The sequence below is a fragment of the Oxyura jamaicensis genome, chromosome 3 (genome assembly GCF_011077185.1).
Source record: "Oxyura jamaicensis isolate SHBP4307 breed ruddy duck chromosome 3, BPBGC_Ojam_1.0, whole genome shotgun sequence".
NCBI lineage: Eukaryota > Metazoa > Chordata > Aves > Anseriformes > Anatidae > Oxyura > Oxyura jamaicensis.
Window position 1 is genome coordinate 70,537,044 of NC_048895.1, and position 24,575 is coordinate 70,561,618.

The 24,575-nt window shown below is 40.4% G+C and overlaps 1 protein-coding gene and 1 long non-coding RNA gene across 2 annotated transcripts in view; both read left to right on the plus strand.

Moving 5' to 3' along the window:
* Positions 1-24,575, plus strand: part of CDK19 (cyclin dependent kinase 19) — a 121,069-nt gene that overhangs the window by 61,388 nt on the left and 35,106 nt on the right. The window lies entirely within an intron of this gene.
* Positions 1,056-22,885, plus strand: LOC118164091. Its single transcript, XR_004749332.1, has 3 exons — positions 1,056-1,813; positions 17,219-17,224; positions 22,875-22,885. It is a non-coding gene; the product is annotated as an uncharacterized LOC118164091 (long non-coding RNA).

Sequence of the window (24,575 nt, forward strand, 5' to 3'; positions counted from 1 at the left end):
GGTCCTCAAGCGTACAGTCTACCATGCCAGTATGAATACACCTTCTTTGGCTTTTAAAGCAAGTAGCCTAACTATGAGCTGTGGTGGCAAGGAAAAGGTACTTTTTCTACTTTTGCTGTGGAAGTGGATAGGTGGTGGTAACACATCGGTTTTCTGCAACCAAGTGACTTAATCCTGCAGTAAATTCTGGTTGTAGGGTCCTTGTGCACTGTAGAACAGCTCTTATGGTGGTATTATTCAGTGAAGAAAGGCAGATGTAGTGAAAGCTTAAAAATTGTTTTTGTTGCTTAGAGAACAAATGTTTTGGAGTTTTGAAGGTGATACATCAGCTGAGTGTCTTGTTCTTGGTTTATGACTAAGAGAGATTGGACAGAAATCAAACATGGGGAAGGAAAATAGGTAAAAGGACTCCGAGAGAAACTAAAACAAAGATGGATACTTTCAGAAGACAGCTAAAGGAGAGAGCAAGGAGGAGGGAGAACCAGTGAAAGCCTTCTTCTTTTTGCAGTTCTGGTTTTCACAGTCTGTGTACGTGCCATGTAAGCTACACCACTGTGCATCATCTTCCTCGCTGGCAGTGAAGGCTTGCTTTTCTCAGGATTTCTGTCATGTTCCACCCCGTCATTCCAGTCACACCCAACTCTCACCTGAGCTGGCCTTTCCCCACTACTTCAGCTGCAAAGTAGGGCTGAGCTGGTGATGCTTCCGTGCCCACGTGTATTTCTCAGTGTAACCTTTTCTCTCCAAAGCAACTTTCTGCCTTTTATTTCAGTAAATTCACTTTGTAGATCTGGTTTTCCAGTGTGCAGCTCCCTGCTTTTGTTTTCCCTGCCTTTTGTTTTTAGTATTCTTCATCTTTTGCACCTTGCTGCCACGCCCTGGCAGGTATGAAGTTTCAGACTAACAAAAATGAGTAGGGAGGATCAGTCCCGTTTCCTAGCAAGAGCAGCATCCTAGGGAGGGGGCTGGGACCAGAATACCTTCCTGGCTGTGCATCCGTGCTTTGAACAACTTATCCCAGATTTCCTCTGGGGCTCTTCTCCTGCTCTGCAGCTAGAAAACATAGAGGTGGGTTTTAATTTGAGACAGCAGATGACCACCTTTTTTTTTTTTTTTTTGAGAGGGAACGGAGGACAAATCCAATGGTGGTGGATTAAAAACTTGCTCTTAGTTTTCCATCTCCAGCTTTTATTATTTATTTAATCATCCCCATGTCTCTTAAAGCGGGGGGGAGGAATCGCGTTCTTTACTGCACTATGTCATCTGTATTAGCTGAGGCTATTTTCATTGAGTGCTTAAGCTAATCAGTTTGTGTTTCTTCCCAGAGTGGATTACAAAGTGCTCATGTGCTTCTGTCACCTGCCGAATTTATGGAGTGCTAATCTGGTGATTTTTGATGGAAGGACATATCAGACAGCTGAGGTTTGGTATAATTTTGAGCCAGCATGTCTGCTCATACAGAGAATGTCTGTACGCTGCCTTTAGGATGATCAGACATGTAAGCTTCCAGATCCAGGCTTCTTAACAGGACCCCCAAATAGCGAGCTGTTGCCGTTACAAGCCCAGTGCCTTTCTTTCCAAGGGTGCTTCTTCAGCAGAGCCATCAGAAGCCAGTGCAGTGGCCAGTGCTGGCTCAAGCTGGCCTGTATGGTGTGTGGAGCAAGCTGCTTCCTTGGTATTCCAGCCCAGCATCTCCTCTGAAGCAGTGTGTACTGGAAGATGCAGTGGTTGTTCTTCTCATACGGGATTGCCTGGAGGCTGCAGCCAGCTGGAGATTGGCCTTTTCCCCCTCTTGGAAGGGGGAAGCCTGAAGGTGCATCCAGGTGACTTTCTGTGTGAATCAACAACTTCAGCCTCCCTCAAAGGCCCAGCGTCCTCAGAAATTCTTCAGCTGATTGGTGTTTCCATCTAACTCTGCTGATACTTTGTGATATAAAAAATAAATAAAACTATTATTAAATTATTCAGAAAATTATCCAAATGAGTATTTTAGATGACCCTTCATGGTGTCTGTATAGAATAGCAACAGTTCAGTCTGTATAGAATAGCAACAGTTCAGTAAGGCTTTCATCATTTCAGTCTTACTAAATCCAACACTTTCCAGATTTCCAGTTGACCGGCTGGCTTTTAATGCAGTCATCATTTCCTCGTAGTAATGCTCCTCCAGCCGTGATGTAAATCTGCAGTCTCTTATCGTGGACCCTGCTCTGAACTTTGCTCTCACATTACACAACTCATTTAACCTGCCTTAGCCTCCGTTTCCCAATCTGGTAGCTATTTATGGCTTTAATTTGTAGCTTACTGCTTTACGTGCTGTGAGATCTTTGAATGAAAGCGGTGTATGTGTGGTTTATGTCATTAGCTGTTTTTTTTGATACTCTTACCCTAATGAGACGGAAGTATTAACAAAGGCTAGGAATTAAAATAAATTACATGTTGTATGAAGACATCAAAAAAATAGAAAAAAATATATTTAAGTGGATACTGATATTTTACCTCTGCTTTCATGTCAAAGCCTTTGAAATGAGAAGAGACTCTCAGTGCTTATTACTACTGGTTTATAACACTAAACTACTGTTGTCTTCTTCCCTTGGCCCTCCCAAGTTTTTCCAGGCCAGTAAATGATTAGAAAACTTACCTAAACTGCAGCAGAACCGATGTGGGTTTTGAACATACCGCTTGCGTGTCGCTAGGCAAGTGATCTGTGCTTTGGAAAGACAAGCTGTGAAATGACACGTGTGGGAACCTCCTGTTTCACCAGCACTTCTAAAAAAGGATTTTTACAGGCTGATATCAGCAGTAAATTTAGCTGCGGACTGCCGCAGCCTTCTCCTGCCAGCCAGCTGCTGCGCAGGAATGCTGAGCTGCCGGCCTGCCCCTGCCAGGGACCATGTGCTGGCTTGGGAAGCCTCTCGGCCCTGCGTGCCCCCTCAGGCACCCCAGCTCCTACAAATAAGTAACAAGTCATCCTGCCTGCCAGTGTCTTCACGCTTTTATAAGTGGTTTCTAATTGTCGTCCTCACCGTTTTGTGGCCAAGGCCTGCGTATAAGTGTGCGAGAGAAGGATGGGTGAACGTGGGCCTACACGTGCTCGTGGCTGATGTTCTTGCCTAGCCCCGTGTTGCATTCTGCAGGCAGGATTAGGGCCTCTGAAGCTGCCATTGCTTCATCTGCGTGATCCTTTTACTGTGAAGGGGAATGTCGACTGTCAAAAAACCTTATTTAGTGATTATATACAGCTCGCAGATTTTCCAAAATAAAGGAAATGGAAGCTGCACCTCTGTATTTGAAGAGAGAGACTTTAGGAAGCGATCCCAATTTGGTATTTGAAAGATTAACACAAAAAGACTAACACAATTTTCTTTTTAGATCCCATTAGAGAGAGAGAAGATACTTTTTTTTTTTAAATCTACTGCTGAGGAACAACAGTGTATGTGTGCTTATATATATGTCAGTGTGCTTATGTGCTTCCAGATAGATAAACAAACAGCAAGTTTTACGTACTGAAGAGCAAACAGCTTTATCAGCATATGCTCTTCTTCTTTTTCAAAATGTCAGGCTGGTTTCTTCTCCTTGGTAACCAAAGACAGGATGCATGGGGCTGGCACAGAGCTGCACCAGACTGGATATAAGGAGAAATGTCTGAGAGTGGACAAACACTGGAACCGGCTTACTGGGGAGGTGGCTGATGCCCCAAGCCTGTCAATGCTCAGAAGGCATTTGGACAATGCCCTCAGTAATATGCTCTAAATTTTGTTCCCTTCATACTGAACTATTCCCCTCTATATATTGAGGGGCACTTACTCAGAAATGACACATTTCTCATTACTCAGAACTTTGTTTTCTCCTTCAGTTGTATAAACTGATGGTCACCTGGTGTAGAATGACTCAAGAAGACACGCAGAGTATCGCATCCATTGAGTATGTGGAAACAACAATTTTTCTGAGATTGACTAATGCATACCTTTGGTTGCTGGCAAGAGTATTAAGAAGATGTTTGTAGATTAATTTTTACTAATAAAAATAATTACAGTTGAAGAAAAATGTTTTGCCCCAGGTTCTGAAACAAGCTTACGCCCATAAAACCCTGACTGGATATAAATTCAGATGAGTCAGAAGAAACAAAGGTACTGATTTAATGTTCTTTTGGCTGGGTCTTGCTGCTAAAGTCAACAGATGACATATGAGTTCCTGTGAGCTTCGTATCTCTTTTCCTGAGGTAGGAAAAGGGCAAGAAGGGAACAAAAGTATAAAAGTAATTCCAGAATTTATTTATTTTTCCGATAAAGGGAAAGCAGAAGGAAAATGTTATCTTTTCCAATAGCCCCAATTCAGAATCTATGCTCTCTGGGAAGCTTTCTAGTAAATCCATGATGTATTTATTGTGTTGGTGCAGCTGACCCTTGGAGTGAGCCAACTGAGCTTTATGTTCCAAATGAAAAATGCCATGTTCACAAGCACCTTTTAGAAGTTTTGCTTTTATAAAAGACTATCACTTTTTCCCCCTTGGAGGAAGTAGCTTTTTCTGGGCTAATTAGCTGCAAGTTTATCTGTCAGATCTCTTTTGCTTGGATTCGCTGGTGTTTCTGAACTGGGTTAAAAGGGTTGTCACCACATCGCTGGCATGTTCTTACAACAATACAATTTTGTGAAGCTTAAAAGGAGTATGTTAAAATCATTGAGGATAACTAAGTTATATGAAAGAAGATAATGTTCAAGAACATGAAATGTACAGATGAGAATACAGCATTTTTGTTTTTCCTTGCATTTGTTTGTGTTGCTTGCCTTCTTGTGCATTGTGCATTCTCTTACGCATTTCTCTTCATTTGCAAGCATACCGAAGTCATTAGTGCTCTACTAAGATGTTGTAATAATGTTGCAAATTGTCTTGCATTTAAATTAAGTATCTTTGATCCGGGATCCAGTAAGCTGCAGTGACTAACAAAGGCTGTTAATTTCTTTCTCGGTTTTATTCTGTGTGAACCTCATCAGAGAAACTTACCCTGCTGCAACAAATGACTGATGGGCTGGTATTTCACTGATTCCTTATCTCAAGGACTCCTTGTCTTCTCCAGCATCCCTCCTTTTCTGCTTTCTGCCTGATGTTTCAGAAATCATCGTTCCTACTGTAGCTGCATGACCAAACAACACAGCACGTCAGCTAAGGAAGGTGAAGGAAATACTTTGTGCCAGCTGTGCCAGGACCAACTGTGTGAGGCAGTCCTCTCAGAAACAGGGCATTAGGTCTTCAAGTTCTTCTTCAGGGAGGATGATGGCGGTCTTACCTTTTGTTTTTCTGAATTACATCTAAAAACAACTTCAAATTAAATTTTGAAGTCACTTTAAGAAACACAGGAACAAAACTTCAGCAAATCTGGACCACTGGTATAAGTATTTGTGATGTTTTTTCACCTGTTCACAGTGAGGTAGCAAAGCTTTCCAGTCAGTGAAGGACGTCACAGAGCAAGTAGCCAGTTCTGAACACACACAGCTCTCTATACACCAAAACCGGGTAGTAACTGGATTTTTCTTTAACCATTTCATTTGTTCTTTCTTTGCTCTTCTGTTCTTCAGCTCTCTGCAAGTTAAAGCCCATCTGGACGTGTGACAGGCATTTAGGCAGGCCCCCATTCCCCTTCACTCAGTGCCCCAGTGATAGCCGAGCACAACTGAATTTTATCCTCGCTTGTCTTTTTAGTGTCTTGGGGAATCTTGGGGGAGCACTTACCTAGCAATTTAGTAGCCTTCATGTGCTGCTTTGTAAAGTACAAAAAAAAAAAAAAATCACAAAAACACAAAAAGCAGTGTAGAAATTCTTTTGTTCTATTTAATAGAGCTAATATCTAAAAAATGTTTTTTTTATATTGGAATTGTGATATTGCAGTCTCAACAAATGTCACACCCCCAGAGGTAATCCCCCACTGTGTTGCTTTGATTCTTACTGTTATAATAAGCTTTGAATGAAAGGGTTTTTATTAGTTTTATTTCTATTTAACCACTTCTTTATAGAGTTTTACTTTAAAAAAAAAAAAGTCCAAATAGTAATAAAAATTAAATAAGATGATATTAAGTGTTGGTACTTGCTCAAATATTGAGCCCAAATCCCAACCTGTAACATGGTTATGTTCTGCATAGCTGCTGTTCTCACATATAACTTGTATCCGTGAAAATAATTCTGCAGACAATATTTTGCATTCCTAAATTCCCCTTGGTGTTCAGCTGCCCAAGCCATTTTGTCTTATGCTGTGATCACTGCCAAAGAGTGGGTTTTTCACAAATGTCTTTCTGTTCTAAATTTTTGCTTTATTCCATGAAACATGCTTGTACATTTTTACTTTGATTTGCCTTTAATATAATTACTTTTGATGTAACAGTTGTGGGTGATGATTCTTAGAAGTATGGGTGCAAAATCCAGTAGGCTATGTTTTAATGAGCTGATATCGACTTGTAATGCTATGAAAATTATTTTATGGCTGTTGAACTGTGGGTATGATTAGCTGTTTGCCAACTCAGCTGAAAGTAAGTCTCTAAATGGGATCCTTAGGTTGATTTTATTTTAAAGTCAAGATGTGAAATTCAGTCTCTTTCCTTGGTAGTATGTAGTTGATCCCCCCAGTCCTTGTCACTCATCATTTTTATTTTTGCTTCATTGGGAAAATACTAGACCCTCATCTCTCCCTCTTCGGGGTTGTGTGCACAGCAGCGCTCAGGAAAGTATTAATGAACTGTTGAAATACATTACCTAAATCACACTAGCCTTCTCTGGGGATACTCTGAGCAGTCTGGAAACCCAAGTGGTGCTCGATTCGGTTGTGCCAGTTCAAGATGCTGCAGTCTTTGGCTATCCTGCTCTGCTCTCGACTCAGTCGTCTGCTGTCGGGGTGCTTATCTCCAGCAAAGAGACAGTGCGGGCGGCTACAGGCAGCAACGCTTCCAACTGCTGCAGCTATTTTTCTTGGTGCACGCAACTTGGAACCCTACTTCAGTATTTAGGTAGTCTTAATTTTGCACAGTTGAAAATCCTATACTAACGCTGAGGGTATGGCTGCGTGAACAAGTTGCAGCAAGGCAGCCTAGGGTGTGGGTTTGCACTGCATTAGCCACTCTGCAGTGCTGCTCACTGCGTGTTTTTATCCTGCCGAAGATGCGCGGTCCTTTGATACTGCACTGCTTAATGAGTGTAAGATAAAATAGCCCACTGTTTAGCATCGTTAAAACTGGACAGATACTGTGTTAGTTTTCAAGTGTCTATTTTGCATTGTTTCTGATGGTTATTTCATTAAAATGTTGGTAACTAAAATATCATATAATGACTTCATGGCATATATTTTTTTCTGATTGGCGCCCCTATGTTGGGCGTGTAGAGCTCAGCTTGACTGATCCTTTAGGACACAGCCCTCCTGTAGTTCATGTCTAGTTTAGTGTTTAACATGTGACAATCACTTCAGTCTCATAAAAATGGTGTTCAGGAGCAGGGCTCAGTATCCTTTTCATTTTATTAATATCAGATTTCAAGTTGCCATGTCAGCTGATAGCATTTGGATTTGTAATAGTAGGGACATTACAGTCATTAAATCTATTATTGACTCTAGTAAAGCTTCCTTAGACGTTCACCCTGTTCTGAAGTTTGTAACTTGACTGTTTTCAAAATGGTTGTTGCAAATACACAGAAGAATTTTAGCTGGTAGGCAAAGCATATGCAAAATAGAAGACAGAGTATATTGTGGTTTAGCACCACACAGATGCTCACTAACTCTCCCCTCGGTGGGGTAGGGAATCCCACTCAGAGTTGGAAATCTGGTGAATTAGGAAAAAAAGTAAAACTTCAGGCAGCCTGGGCCAGCTGTCCTGGCCGTGTCCCTTCCCACCTCCTGGGGCACCCCCAGCCTCCTCGCTGGCCGGGCAGCACCGGGAACAGGAGAGGCCTTGGCTCTGTGCGAGCACTGCTTTGCAGCACAGAAACATCCCTGTGTCATCGCTCCTATTTTCATCACAAATCTACAGCACGGCATTGTGTGAGTCCCTGTGAAGACCAGTAACTCTATCGCAGCTGAAACCAGGACATATGTCCTTAGAGTGAAAGTGCTCACATGGTATGTTCTGAAAGCTGTTTTTTTCAGAGATAATTAGTTGCACTGTAGGCTTTAAGAAGTTGTAATCTGGCTTTGAGGAATAGGAGTAGAGCCCCTAGCCTATTTATGCAGTTTGAAAAATAATAAAAAAAAATCCACCAGGGAGTTTATTTGCATTTTAAGCATTTAATGTTTTGTGAAAATGTCGAAGGACTTACTGGCAACATCAATAGCAAAGTAAAGCATAAACCTGGAGCGCTAGCAACACAATTTTTCTTGATAAGTTGAAGCCACTTTGCTGCTGTTGGGACAATCACATCTTTCAAAGGAAGTGTACTATGTGTTTGGAGTTTTTTAATTTCAAAAATAAAATAAAAAACAGGACAGCTTGACCTGCCACACTTGAACACGCTCATGTTTTTGGCATGAATCACAGAACATTTCTCAGGAATTGGCGGTATCTCACAGCCACTGCATGCCTATGCAAGTTGTTTTTCATTTTTAAAAATGGCATAATTGTTGAATGGAAAAATATTATAATTAGTTCTGAACTATTTCAGATTTTGGTCTTGGCAGGCACAGCCTTCTTCACAACTCTTCTTTTCTGTTTTCTTTCTCGATGCAAATCTTTCATTTGCTTCCAACTTCCTGCTCCTCTGCCCACGTTCCTGTATCTGTTGATCTACCTTTTGCCATCTCTTTAACATTACTCATATAACCTTGACTCAGCTTTGACTTTCCTGAAATACTCCTCTTTCTTCATCTTCACAACAGTAATTACTGCTTCTCCCTTTGGCATTCACAACTTCAAGCTCTACAGTGGCCATCACAGGTAGAATTCTGCATTTCTTACCTTGATCAATATGGGAGGAAAAGCTTGCTCATTCCAGGTGCACTGATCCTCCTTTATTTTAGGATCTAGTTAAAAGTTACCATACTCATTTGAAAACTTCAAAGATTCATTAAAATGCAAAAGTCTCTAAGTTCTGTTTTTCTGAAGTTGGTAATGGTCCTGACCATGGTGACTCTGCTCAGAACACACTTTGAGAAAAGCTTTCTTAAGGCTTTTGTTCCTCCTTATATCCCCCCCCAAACACATTCCTGTGCTTCCCTACTTAATGATGTGTACGTAATCTTTCTCTGTGCCTTCTAAATTTTAACTCCAATTAGTAGCTTTAAGAATGACTAGTGTCATCATGGTCGAGTATGTTTAAGCTATTACAGTCTACAGTTCTAACATGTAATAGTTTAATTCTTGTAAAGTACTTGGAGATTATTGGAAAAATCCCTTATGAAATGAAAAGGTGTCTATCCATTTTAGTTTTAATGGACTTTTTGTCCTATATTTTAAAAAAAAAAAAAGGCAACTAGCCAAAATGCCCAATAAAAATTAACTTTCCAGAAATGTTTGTAGTATTATGGCAAGTATATGTGAGAACTGTGTTAGAGGAGTCAAGCTGATCCCTGATCCCAAACCATCATTAATTAACTTGCAATCATTTCACATAGTAAGTTCGTAAATGTGTCTAAAAATCTTCAACCATGGACTTCAGTGCAGAACTGGCCTGGATTAGCGATCGATTTCAAAACCTCTTAATAGTTTCTGCTGAAAACTCAATTTAGGTGTTCCAAATCAATAATTAACCAGCTCTTTCACAAGGTATTAGATACACAGCAGTACAAGATGTAAGAGGAGTCTTGATGTTTACTATAAAACTCTTACAAAAGTATTGCAAATAACTCCAGGCATATGATTTAATAAACAAATGGATAAAATGTTAGGTTAAATTTTTTTAAGATGACTTTGTCTTTTTTTTTTTTTGATTTTGTGCTGCATATGTCATTTGAAAGTAGTTAATCTTCAAAAGACTCCCACAACTTTTGACACCATTTCCCACAGCATTTTCCTGAAGAAGCTGGCTGCTTAAGGCCTACACGAGTGTATGGTTTGTTGGGTTAAAAATTGGCTGGGTGGCCAGGCCCAGAGTCGTGGTGAATACAGTTAAATCCAGCTGGAGGCCGATCACTAGTGGTATTCCCCAGGGCTCAGAACTGGGGCCAGTTCCTTTCAATATCTTCATCAATGGTCTGTAAGTTTGCAGACGACACCAAGTTAGGCCCGAGTGTTGATCTGCTCGAGGGTAGGAGGGCTCCGCAGAGGGATCTGGATGGGCTGAGGCCAACTAACTGTATGAAGTTCAACGCGGCTAAGACCTGCACTTGGGGGACAAAAACCTGATGCGCTGCTACAGGCTGGGGGAAGAGTGGCTGGAAAGCTGACCGGTGGAAAGGGACCTGGGGGTACTGGCGGACAGCCAGCTGAATATGAGCCAGCAAAGTGCGAAGGTGGCCAAGAGAGCCAACAGCATCCTGGCTTGTATTAGAAATAGTGTGGCCATCATGACTAGGGAAGTGGTTGTCCCTCTGTACTAGGCTCTGGTGAGGCTGGACCTCAAGTACTGTGTTCAGCTTTGGGCCCCTTACTCCAAGAAGGACATGGAGGTGCTCGACCGTGTCCACAGAAGGGCAATGAAGCTGGTCAAGGGTCGAGAGAACAAGTCTTCTGAGGAGTGTCAGAGGGAGCTGGGGTTCTTTGGCTAGGAGAGAAGGAGACTCTGGAGATTTTATTGCGCTCGGTTACCTTAGAGGAGGCTATAGCAAGGTGAGGATTGGGCTCTTCTCTCAAGCACCAAACGGTAAGATGAGGGGAAATGGCCATAAGTTGTGCCAGAGGAGGTTTAAGTTGGATATTAGGAGAAATTTCTTTACCGAAAGGGTTGTGCGACATTCAAACAGGCTGCCCAGGGGAGTGGTGGAGTCATCCCTGGACATCTTCACAAAACATCTAGATGCAGAACTTAGTAGCATGGTTTAGTGGTGGACCTGTCAGTACTAGGTTAAAGGTTGGACTAGATGATCTTAGAGGTCTTTTCCAACCTGAATGCTTCTATGATTCTGTTAACTTTTCTTAAGTTGGCTACCTAAAATATTTAAGCACCACTAATTTATATCCTGCCAAGAACTACTTTTTGGTTTGTGTTAATGAGGGCGAGTAATACCTATCATATTTGTTAATGAAAGCATGTTAACATAATTGTATTTTGGTACATTTTTATTTGGTAGTAAAATAAAAAATAAAGATACTAGCAATATACTAAGGAAACAAACTTTTGGAATCTGAAAGGCTAAATATTGTGAAATAAGTATGTTTAGTGTATCTCCTTCTTCCCTCCCCCCAATTTCTTTTACACTTTTCCAAAATGGAAGCAAAGAAATTACTTGTTCTTTCCATAAATTATTTTGGCTTGATTGCCAGCATCTTTTTTTTCTTCGGTTTTCTTTCGTGAATCAAGACACAGTTTTAGGACGGAAAGATTAACATTTTACTAGTTACTGTGCAGCTTTTAATGAACTGTTGTCATTTCTATAAACACTTCAAATTGCTCTGTTAAATATACTCAGTACAAATGCTCTTCTTCAACTTACCTTGGTTATTTTTACTTTGACGGCTGAGAGATGCCATAAATATTATGCAATCCTTAATGGAATATTCATGAATTTGACAAAGTGTTGTTGATCAATCATACATCGACTTTGTAAATACAGTGAGAAACCCATTATTACCCTGAAGAGATTTCTCCACTGCTCTGCTGCAACTTGATTATCAGACACATGGAATCTTAAAACTGGAGAGCCTCTTCAGTCTTGCAGGTCAGAACACAAGCATGTTTTCATGGTGGAGACAACTTTGTTGTGAGTACAAGTGAGAATATGCACTGGAAACCTCTTAGCTGTTCTGCCTGCCTGTGGGCACGCTTTTACCAGTGGCATCCTGTGGTAAATAAGAGATACCTTTATTCCTTCATGAAAAGAAGCAGGCTGTTTAGTGCTTGCTGCAAGATACCACATGATAAGAGTGTGCCCATGGCAGTTCCCCACATGTTAGCTGAGGTGCTGACAGCTCACGCTTTCACTTAGCCCAGATAATTTGTTCATCTAGCTGCATGAATTTCTAAGGCTATTCCAAACGTGTCATTTTGCACACAAAAATGCCCATGGAAAAGATTAAGAATGTAACTGTGACTATTTAACAGATACCTATGTAAACCATTTTAAAGGGATTTAACCTCATTTATACTGTTGAAACGTAGGAAGACTACTGCATTTGGTTGTTCTAGCAAAGGTATGAGTGGACAGTGCCTTTCCCACAAGGCACTAAAGTGCCCTGTGAGCTGTTTGTGGTCAGGGTTTATAGATTCAAAAACAGGAAGTCTAAGTTCTTGTACAAACACAGCCTCATTACTTTTCAGTTCCAGTTGCAAGTAAGAGATGCATGGGATAGAAAGGAAGGAGCAGTGTTCACAACTTTCAAATGGTAATACCATGTGTGGGTTTGTGAATCTTCTTTAGGTTTGCTTCAGCATACTTTGCCTCAGTATCTGTGAAGTCTTCATTTTGAAATCTTGGAGACCCTTGTTTGACATGAATGGCTGCAAAATACTCTACAGAAAGACAGCCTCTCTTCTGAGTGAGGAAATATTACAGAAAAGGTCGGATGTTTTTCTGAGTTAAAATCTAGAAGCTGTAGAAGCAGTTATGGGTAGGGAAAAGTACTTTTTGTGCCCAAGATGCCAGTGTACGTACTGGCATTACAACTTGCCATGGACTGTGACTGTTGATACTAAAACACAAGTTACTGATGCCATTCTACAAAGTAAGAACTGTTTTATGTTAAAAAAGATATTGAAAATCAATATTTGTCAAGCTGCATAAATACTACAGTAACTGAGAAACCAAAATATTTCTCCCTTCCTAGATAAGAAAACTTAACTGTCTTGGTCTATACGTATGGCAGCTAAGTAACTCGTAAATGCTTGATTATTTTTATTTTTTTTTTAGATAATTTGTCGTCTCCATTACTTTTTAAATTGACCTATTAACTTCAAATAGCTGTATGTTTTTTTCTGAACCCAAGTTCAGGTTTTCAATCTCTATATTCTGAGCCATTTTTTCCCACCTGCTCGTATCCCTTTCTCCATCTCCACCAGCTCTGCCAGTGGTTGCAGACACAATCCTTCATTCCCAAAAACCAGACTGTTTTTGCTTGAGAAAACCTCTCAAGATTGGGGTTGGAACTAGATGATCTTTAAGGTCCCTTCCAACCTGAGCCCTTCTATGACAAGATGATGTTCCCCAAGCTTGTGCCCTGCCTTGCATGAATCTCCCCAAGCCCCATCTGTGCAGTTAGCATTTCTTCCCCACACAGCACACGCTGCTCTGTGTTCCCTGCTGTTATCCTTCTGGCTTGTCTCTCTCCGATTCATGGCCTACCAGCTATTAGGTCAGTACACTTCAATACACCTTTGCCCTTGGTGTACCAGAATGGCTACATAAACAATAAATTCCTTGAATTCGGTTGTTGTGGAATATGCCTTGTTGTATATGTCACTCATGTTTGAAACACCACTTTTCTAGACCTGTAATTTGCAGTTGTTTACAGTTGTAACAAAAATAGATGCTGGATTGAAATGGTTTGTGCCTGTTCCTACCTGGTTTGTTAGAAAATTATGCTGAATTGGTGGGAAATATGTTTAAACACATGGCCTTTAATTTACCCAGAAGATTTTAATGTTGAGAATGTTTCAAGTTGTTCTAAGATGTCGATAATTCTGGATCTCTGTTGATTTAAACCCTGGGCCCTACCTGTTCAGTCAGATCTACCCACCATAGGCATTGATAGGGTCTATCAAACTGGGCCTACCCTGCAGTGAAGACAGGGCCTCATTCCCAGAAGGAATACCATAACAGCTTGAATTCCAGCTCAGCATCAGGCTCCTTTCTGTAGCACTTACAGCACTCCGTTTCTGCTCACTTAATCAGTATTCTTCTAAATTTCACATGCATTAAAAAGTCATAATTAACATAAATGCAAGCCATTTACTAATTTTCATCTCTCGTTTGAGTGTGGAAGTACCTAAAACTGGCAGATACTGAATAATCTCAGGCTTCACAAAAACAAACAAAAAACAACACTAACAACAAACTAGAAATACTGTAACTTATGAATCTATCTTCAAACCTATCTTCTGTTACATCTGTCTAACTTTTTAGGCTATTTTCACGTTGAAGAACAACGTGAGAGGATCGTTGTGTCATGTTGATCTTTCACTAACTTTGTAATATTGAGGTCTAGTACTGGATACAAGCATGGCAGTGAGTAAAAGATGTTTTGCTGTGTCTCCTGTTAGGTTTCACCACCTCTTAAAATCTAATTAGGGAATTTCACTCTAAATAAACCAATGTACCCCCAGCCATTACCAAGCAGCTCAAGCACGAGAGCAGGGGGCTTGCTGGGTATGCTGGCTCGCTGGAAGCCCCAGCTTTAAGGGGCACAGTTATGCAGTGGTGGCTCTGGGCTGCAGGATGGAGCTTGAGAGGATTTGGGGATTCTGCACTCCCATGAACTCTGGTGTTGTGAAACAATCACTCGTCAGAATAATGGTGGAAGCGAAATCAAGCCATTGTTACAACACTTGTAGCATGACCCAAGCAGACCAAATTTACCAGTTACTTTTTAAACCCCATGGTTCTTGTTCCAATGGAGACACCCTGGGACAGCTTCCAAGGGAAACTAGGAGCAGTAGCATTCTCCAACTTGGCAATACTAGACTGGATTTGAAGTATCACTGTTGCTAAAGAACATGGTTATTGTTGCTCTTCTTAAAAATAAGAGCCTGAATGGGCCTAAGGATCCCCCAAAAGACAGGAAAGTGAAGAATAAAGGAATAGTTTCAGTGTAAACTGGCAGAGAGATGTAGAGAGATTTAGTCTGGGGTCTGGAATGAGCAGAGTGATGGTGATAAGCTAGGGAAAGAGTTCCAGTTAGGATATTTTTAAAATATGTTTTGCTTAATATAATTTGTAATGAGATCTGCTTGCTTTGCAGTCCATAGTTTGCCTTTTTCCACTGCAAGCCAAGTGAGGTTGTGCTGCTTCAACCAATAGGCTGAAAGTCTTCTATAACATGGTGACTGGATTGTAAGTCTGAGCCCTTGCACTCCTGTGGACTGTTAAATCCTAATTGGTATTGCTGTAGCTGTCAGGGCTTATATTAGGGTGATAATATTTCTTCTGAAGCCTGGGCACTGATCTTCTGGACTGACCATGATGAGAAAGTAACTTACCCCTCCAGATACTGGAAGGCAAGCACTTGCTTCAAGAAGATACACAGAGAAAGATTACAGGAAGATTGGGGTTACATTGCAAATTGCTGATCTAAATTATTTCCACACAAAGGAGAAGTTGATTGTACAGTAAAACAGACATCTACATTGATCACCTATGTAAGTATTAGATTTTCTAGACTTCAGACTCAGCTTGAGAAAAGGGGAGGGGAGACGGATCCTTATTTTTTTTTCCGTGAGATTATGAGTGTAGGAAGACAGCATATATGAAAAGTGGGTGAATAGTCTAGTGTAATACTGCAGAATAACGTATGTAATAAACTGGCAAAAGTTAATTTAACAATATGAAATATTATACATAAATATTTGATTTATTCAAAACATATTTTTTTCAAAGTCTTGCTGAAATTTTCTACCCTAAAATAAAATAATTCTGTAGTTCTATCCCTCAAGCTATATTCCTATGTCCATGTGCTCACAAGAAGGGGCACTTAAAACCCACTCAAGATGGAAGCAACCTCTCTAAGTAACTGTGCTACCTTCTTATTCTTTTTCTCCTTTGAAATTTCCATTAAAGGACTTTTAATATTTCAACCTACTTCAGTCAATCTAAGCTATCCAAGCAGAATCATATTTGTAATGAAAATGGGTTACATTTATATCTGTTTATTTACTGCACTCAGAAAAGGTTTGTTAATTCTTTGACTCTACCAGGGTCCCAGGGGCATGGAGGTATTGGAGTTTTACTGCCGAAGATAGTTTGTGAAATGCAATTAACAAAATGTTTTATGGCCATGTCAGTAGTCTCATTGTCAGTTGTTTGTACATTGACTGGCTAGCAGCTTCATCTGTTTGTCTTAATAACCCTACTAAAATGGGAGGGGTAGTCAGAATGTCGTATAAAATGAATACCAGAATTTGACAATAGGGGAGTTTAGTGCTGTAGCTGGAAGAATTACCAGACATAGCAATTATGGCGTGTAAGTTTTAGGATATTGTAACAGAAACAAAGTCATGCAAACAAAGAGCTCCAGCAGCGGGGAGACAGGTATAAATCACCCTATGTCATTTGCTTCTCATCTCAAGCTTAGTGCAATTGTAAGCTTTCCTACTTCAGTATTCTGTCAGACGTGGGTTTTAGGTTTTGCTTTTTAAAAAGGTAAATAAGTTGTAGTAGTGTTCCATGTGTGCAAATGCTTTCTCAGTTTGTTTGCCTTCAGACAGTTATTCCAAGTAAAGCCCGTGGTGAGGCTGCCTAGCAAGGCCTTCATGGCAGAGATACGTTGACTTGGCTGACTGGGCCATTCAGGGTATCTCCTGAAGCCACAGCAGAAGAACTGTGCTTTCATGGAGGGAGATTTGTTCTCTCCATTTCCTCTCGTCATACATGAAAAAGGAGAGCATCTTTTCTAACCGCTTTTGAGGTGAGTCTTTCTTCTGTTCCTGTGCATGACGGGCCTGCACCTCTGTGCTGCTCAGAAATTGGGCAGCAGAGGTGCAGGGATCCTGTCTCCCGCTGGGCTCGCTGCCCCCAGAGCCCAGATGAGATCTGAAGACAAGGCCTGCAGTGACTGTGGAGCAGCTGCACGGGAATTTTGGTGCAGTGTGTGCTGTAACGTGTTGAAAATCCCAGGAACAATGTGAATTCAGTGTATTATTTAAACATTTGCTTTATGACATTTTTATTTTTCATTGATGATTAATGATGGTATTTTTCTTTGTTTCCATCTGTCTTCCCCCTTCTTTGTCCTTCTCAAGGTTACACGTAATGTTTTCTGTTCAAGCATGCTGTTGTGAACCAGCACCAGCAGAATGCTCTGGATAATGTTGCATAGCAACATAAACTTTAATTTGTGTCAAATGTTTTGGCATCCTCCTGATGTGCATTTTTTTCATTCTTTTTTTTTTTTTTTCCTTTTTTCTCTTGATCTGCATTGTTACGGATCGGGTTGAAACCACGAGTGCATTGTGCAGATTATTACAATAGAAGCAATGCCCAGTGTCCAGAGTTGTCTGGAGTGTTCACTTCTGTCCTGCAGTAATTTAATGCACCATTAGCCATAAGAAACCTGCAAGAAATGGTGTGTGAAAGGAGGATGGTTTCGTTTCTGAGCTATTATGTAGCCCAACATTATATTCTCCTCTTGTGATTACTCTTATTTCATATAACCCTTGTGTTGGCAACCCACTTTCCAGTGACACAGCTGCAACTTCATTATCCATTGGTTAGCCAGGGAATAGAGTTTGGCTAATAGACTTTTCCTGTGTCAACAATGACCAAACACCTTGAGTTTATAAATTAAATGCTCTTTCTAGCAATTGCCTACGAAGCCATTGTTTCAAATCGATTTGAAGCAGAAAATTCTTATAAGGAGCAGGAGTATCCTGGCCATTTCTGGAGAGTGCCTGGGTAGTGCCAACGGGAGTGAATTTAAAGAATTACGGTCAGTTGAGGTATATGCTTAAACAGCTCTCACGAGAACACCCAACCTATGAAAAATGAGGTAAAACTGAGAAATGAATACTTGACCACTGATTTCATTATCATAAGGATGGATATTTATGAGTAAGTGAAGGCATAGCAACTTGAATAGAACGGATTAGATTGTATGAGTCTGTTATATGTGATTTGGGTAAAAAGAAGGATAAGTCCTTCCTTCCCATGGTAAAATACATTGGTGCTCAGTGTGTTCCTCAGGCTGGACTTCTAGGCTGACTCTGCCATCTCAAACACGTGTTTACAGTGCTGGGCATGTAGCGGTGTCACTGCTGAGCCGAGGTGCAGGAGGAGCATGACAGGATTACCGAGGCAGCTCCGCATGAAGCAACTTCATGCCACTGAGCTCAGCAGCATGCAGCGTTTTGGCGTGGGCTGAACTGCCCGGTGGGAGGTGACAGAGAATCTGAAGAGGTATGCACAGGAAGGAGGGGGGACAAACACAAATGGCAACAAGAGACATTTTGATTAGGGGCACATTTTTTTCGTCATGAGGGTGGTAATGGGTTGCCCAGAAAGGCTGAGGAATCTCCAGCCATGGAGAACTGCAGCTCCCTTGGTTATGACTCTCTTCAACCTGATGCATCTTCAGAGTCGGCTGTAACTTTGAAATTGGCCCTGCTTTGGGCGGGGTTGAGACCAGCTGATCTCCAAAGGTCCCATCCCTCGAAGTATTGTATGATTTTTAACCCATTCTCCAGATAAGTACTCAGAGTCCTAGGCTTGTTTAAATCGGTCCATGTTGAAGCCCACGTAGGGGTCTTTGCTGTTGCTGTAGGCTAAATAATATCAAGTTTATTGCAGGGCCTCTTTAATATATTTTTAGTTAGTATTATTATCTTTAATATGTGCAGATCTGTGGTTGCACAGTGGGCATAGTTTTGGTGTTCCTGCTTTCCTTTGCTTTTGCATTCTTTGCATAGAGGAGTTTTGTAGGAATATATAAACATGAAAATATTTCTTTGATAGCTAGCTTTGATATGAAAACACTATGTTTCCCCTCTCAACACGTAACGGATACAGGCAAGGAATGTGTTTAACCAAAATCTTTATCTAAGACATTCCAAAGAAATGTTTCAGATATCTTCTCTGCAGTTTGTTCCTAGCAGTAGTTCATTTCACTGTTAGTCCCAGAGCCCGAGATAAATTCTGCGCTTCTTGTTGCTATTGGAATTTCTGGTATCTGAAGCTAATGACTATTTTGACCATATCAGTTCAGCAGCTATGAAATAAGTAAGCCCCTAACATTCTCTGACACCATGGTTTATGATGGAGCATCTAGTTTCCATTGCTCAGAATGATGCAAAAGGCTTTTTTTGCTCTCGAATAGTGGCACACGTTTCTATGGCTTACCAGTTCTGTATGCATTTCATATTAAAATTATTTTTATAAGAAGCAAGTGTGGAGATAAAAATAGTCTTAGCACATATTTATTACTACATTAATAAAAACATTTGTATGCATTACTGCTATGAGCACATTCAAAAATGTTTTTGTTGTCACCGGTATTCCTCTGGTGATTATCAAGTATGCCATTAAAGCATTTTAAAGGTAGAAACCTGGCAACACTTAGCTGTGAAGTTTCACATGTCTGCATTTGTTTGTATTCTCATTGTTATTACATAGTGGCTCTTGCACTGTTCCTGTTTTTTGGGGGGGTTAGTTTTAAAAGCTTTCCGTGGTATTTCTTGGTTCCTGTGTTGTCATGCATTTACTTAATTTGTTTGCCTCTGTTTTCTTTTCTCCTCTTTAAACAAGTTCTGATTTCATTTAATGATTGCTACTTCAAAACATTTTTGCAGGCCTTTTTACTGCCTTTTTAGTCCATGTGCTCTAGTGATTGATTTTATATTTGGCCTTGCTCAATTTGGTAATATCTGTGGAAACATTATTGGTTGAGATGAAATGATAAATATCTTGTTGGGATTTGTTAATGATAGTGCTTTGCCAGGTAAAGCATTTCAGTAGTATAGAGAAATAGTGGAAAAAAACTGTATGGGTTACACATTTAGACAGATAATATAATAGTTTTTTGTGAAGTTAAGGCTAACTCAGTGAATCTGATAGGAGTTCACACTATGTAGGGGTCCTAAAGAGAAACAGATGTGAAGATACGCTCCTTTTTGTGGTTCATTTCTCGCTACTGCTTAGTATCAGAAAAATGTTGACCAAATGGTTTCCTAAAAAAGGAGAGGGAAGTGATGATAACACATTTTCCTTATGTATGTGGAAGAAAATGAAATGGAAGCGATAATGGTTTGGAGTATTGGTAAATACTTGGTAAAATCGTTAAAGAATGATTTTTTTTTTCAAATCCTACATTCATGAGATCAATTGCTATCAAAAGCAGTAGGAGGAGTACGCAATATTTATCTGAAGAGACTGTCTGGGTTTGAATAGCATTGGGTGAAAACAGAAATGTGCCTACATTACCTTGCAGATGAGAAGAGCAAAAGCCTTTTTTCGCAAATTTATGTGAAAACTCTGCAGCTCCCTCTTCATTTTGGACTTTATGGCTCAGTGGTCTTCTGAGCAGTGCCTGTGCTGTGGAACAGTGTCATCTTAGTTGGGAACATTTCTACATTTCTTTCTTATTTTTATTTTTTGCTTGTGAATTGAAAGTGCATCTATGTATGACACTGTGCTGTCTGCAATTTTTTAAATGATTAAGACTTGGAAAGACCTCATCACAAGCCAGTTTCTTTAATTGTGGGGAGAGCTTTTATTTAGAAGACTTGCAATATCTCTTACAATGGAAGCCTCCTAGTTTCAGCTCATTCTTTGTCCAGTGATACATTCCAAAAGGGAAACACATTTGTTTGGATATAAACAATAAAGAATGGTGTATGGAAAGTGGCATGTCCCTGCGGAGGTTTTCTCATAGGAATGTAATTCTGCACCAAATCTCTTAAGAATTGTGTCACCACTGTACTTAAGGAGATAACAACAATAACCGTTAAAACTGAAGCATTGCCATCTATTGTTCAGCTGTTGTTCCTGTTTTGACCCATTACTCTCTTTCAAGACTAGATGGCTTCTTTTCCTTCACCTTTCTTCTAGTTCCCTGTCTAAATGTTTAAATGGGAAGCCCATTGATTCACATAATATGGATGTCAATGAGGATTAATATCTCATTCATGATACTTGTATTAATTATAAAAACACACCTGTTAGCCTAACACTGTCAGTTCTCTCCCACCAAGATCTGCTAATTGCTTTATTCCCACTGTCCCCCTGATGCGGAGAAGTAAATACTAGTATCTATGCTTGGTACTTCTAAAGAACCCATTAAATCATCGTCATCTACATCCACTTCTTTGTGCAGATATTTCAGATTTTTGCTCCGGTTGCTGTTGACCTTGCTCCTTTTTTCGCGTGTTCTGTAGACAGTCAAACCTCAACCGCATTTCTCAGCAGGGATTAGCCTGTTCATTTTTATAGCTGATCTTACACGTGAGACTCCAAACCCATACTGTTTCGGTTGTTTCTATAGCAACTAAAGATGTGGAAATGCAGCAGTATCACTTTGCTTCGCAGCTGGTGTTTGTGTGTTCGCAGCAAGAGAAGAGTTTTAGGAAAATAGGGGATGTTTTAATTGGGATGTAACTGGTTCAGAAGGGGAGTCGTTGTTGGATTACCTCACCTTTTACAGAGGAGTTAATTAAGGATTTTAAGTAGGGCGTCTCAAACTTTTTGAATGAAAAGTTTGGCCTCTCGGTAATGAGACGTTATTTACTCCTGAGTGTCAATTTGGATCTCATAGCTGCTTGGGCCTTTTTCCACCTAAAGTGAAGTTTTCAACATCACACAAATAACAGTAAGGTTTGTTTCTGTAACATGAATTGCGCTTATGACCTTCAAGCACTCTGAACATACCTGAGGTATGGAGCCATTTAGTTTCTCTGATTTTTGCAGTTGTCCAGTAACTATATTAGAGTAGACTGTAATTCTGTAATAGGCTGCTATGTGACTATCTCTGAGGACAATGTTTTGATGCTTAAAACTGCTACATACATACCCAGAGATGAGACCAACACACTCTTCCTTCTCCAAAAAGCAGAAGTTGTTCGCATTCCTTTCAGCAGTCCTCCCTCCTACCTCATGACGGCAATGACCATGTCTGATAACAAATGAAAACCCATGAAATAATGCAGTTTTGTCCCCGTTCCTGAGCACCTGAAGGTCTGCCACCCTGCCTTGGTGCTGCCAGTGAAGCCAAGGCCTGAGGGAAGCATCGCTGCTCTGCAGGAACTGTTTGGGTTCCTCGTGGTGTAGCTTGCATGTCGTGAAGACACAGCAGAGGTGCGCTGGGGTTACTTCTTGGTATTTGAGCCATCATTATATAAAAAACAACCACAAAATGCATAGTTTATGCTTTAAGCTCCTTTGAAGCAGTTCATTTTGATTAAATAAAAATCTGTGGGCACAGGAACTGGCTATCTCGTGTCTCATCTCGGGAAGGTGTGTCCTAACTGTTGGGGTAGTGTTCCTCTTCATGTGGCTCTGGGTACCTGCAATTAAAATGCTTTTCTAACCAAAACAGTCCTGATTACCAGGAGGAACTTCCAAAGTTATAATCTATTAGTGGCTGATAAGAAAAAAAAATGGTTGATGTGCTCATGTGGGAAATAAGAAGCAGGTTTGGATGTGTTCTCCTGTCTTAAGGCCTCCCGGCTGCCATGACAGGAGCTGTTAGGAGACAGTGGCCTGCAGACCAGTGGGACCCTGCTGGCATCAGGATGCTGCCTGCACCCTCAAGTTTTTTACTTCCATGGATTCTAACCGAGCATATCCCTTGTATGAATAGGGCCAGTTTGTTGCTGAAGGGTTGAGGTATCTTTCTGAGGCTGAGAGAGCTGGGACCGTTGAGCCTCAAGAAGAGGAGGCTCGGGTGAGATCTCAATGGGTATAAATAGCTGATAAGGGGGAGGAGGGAAAACTGAGCCAGGCTCTTCTCAGTGCTATCCAGTCACACAAGAAGAGGTGAAGGGTGTAAATTACAACAAGGGAAATTCCACTAAGCATGCCAAAAAGCCATTTATTTATTTCACTCAGGGTGGCCAAAGACTGGTGGAGGTTGCACAAAGAGGCCATGGGGTCTCCCTGCGGGGAGCTGGTCAGGACCCAGCTGGACACAGCCCCGAGCAACCTGCTGCAGCTGGCCTTGCTTTTAGTTGGTGGGCTTGGACTCGGTGGTCTCCAAAGGTCCTCTCCAACCTCAACAATTCCATGAGTGTTGCATTTTTTGTCAGTAGGTAAAATAGAGCTTATTTCTGTGAAGAAATTGCTGCTTGAAGAGCATTGTTTTATTTCAGATAAAATATGAGTCTTATGAGATGTTTTAAGAATCCTGTTTTATCTGCTTAGATTTTAAATTTTATCCCAGCACAACTTCTGGTGTTATATAGTTTATTTCTCACAACATAATTCTTCTATATATATAATTTAAAAAAATCAACAAAAAATAGAAATTAGTGCAGTAACCACTTTTTCAGCTCTGTTTATTTGAAAACTAAATGCATTTTGTAGTTCCTGGAATCCAACCCTGCATCTAAAGACCTCTAGAAGTGTTTTTAACTTCTACTCAAGTCTTAATCAAGATTGCTGGGTAGGAGTTTAGGGAAGAATTCTGATGAGGCAACTGAAATTTTGCTGTCTTGGTTGGGACAATTACAGCTATGTGATTCTTAACAGAGATAAAATGTCTTAAAAACTTGTGTACTTCCATTGCTGCAGAATGGCATTGTTCTGCTCTCCAGAAGATTTAGTTTAGCATAATACGTAAATACATAAATATAAAAACAATTTGACCAGTTGCCTTGAAGTGTTGATTTCATTATCTTTAAATATTACCAAGAGCAAGGCCCATCTTTATCTTTCCTAGGGTTGCTGGTGACAGATGACTGAAGATAAGTTAGCAGAAGCCCTTCCTTACTTTTTAAAATTGTCGTTACTATTGATTTACCAATATTAACCGATTTCTAAGTGATCAGTGATTTATCAGCGTTAAGGAAAGGAGTGTCTAATGAGTAAACTTTTAGTAGTTAATTTGAAGAGTGTTAACTTACGGGTAATTAAAATACCTGTTGCATTCTCCAAGAAGGGAGTGCATTTTCCCTCAGGAAATTATCCTGAGCTTCAAAAGGCAAACAAACAAAACAAAACAGCAGGTAGCGTTCATTTTTAAAGTGAGGAGGAGGACTGAGGCAATGTCATCTGGAGCAGGATTAGAATGAGAGGGGAAAGAGAAACCATGGTTGGAGCCAGGGAAAAAGCCATGTCTGGCACCGGGCAGGGGTGGGAAGGGGAAACAACTTCATGGGACCAGATAGTAAGGAGAAAGAATAACTGAAGTAGAATAGCTGAAATAGTGCGATCTTTGCTTTTGTGGGGGGAAAAGGAGCTTGTTGTTGTTGTTTTAAAAAAAATAATTATAAATGTAATAACTTGCTGCATGCAATTTTGAGCCAAACTAGCAATCCTAGTTTAACTGTTTTATTTCAGGTAAATGATGGCAAACATTAGGAATCGAGAAGTGAAGTGAGATTCTGATGTCTCTTTCTGATCCTTGAACAAATCCTGTATGAGCAGACCTCTTTGGGCACTAGAGACTGTAGATGGTGTATTAAAATATAATTATTGTTTGTACGAAAACGTTCCAAAAGTTCTGCTTTGAAAGTTTATGTATCTCTTCATTCAAACCACTTAATGTTTTCAATCTTGTTCACTTTTTTACAGCTGTTAGCACAATAGGGCAAAAGCTTCCAAGGAATGCCTGTTGATGTTTGAGGGAATCTAGATCCTAAATGCAAAACAAATGCT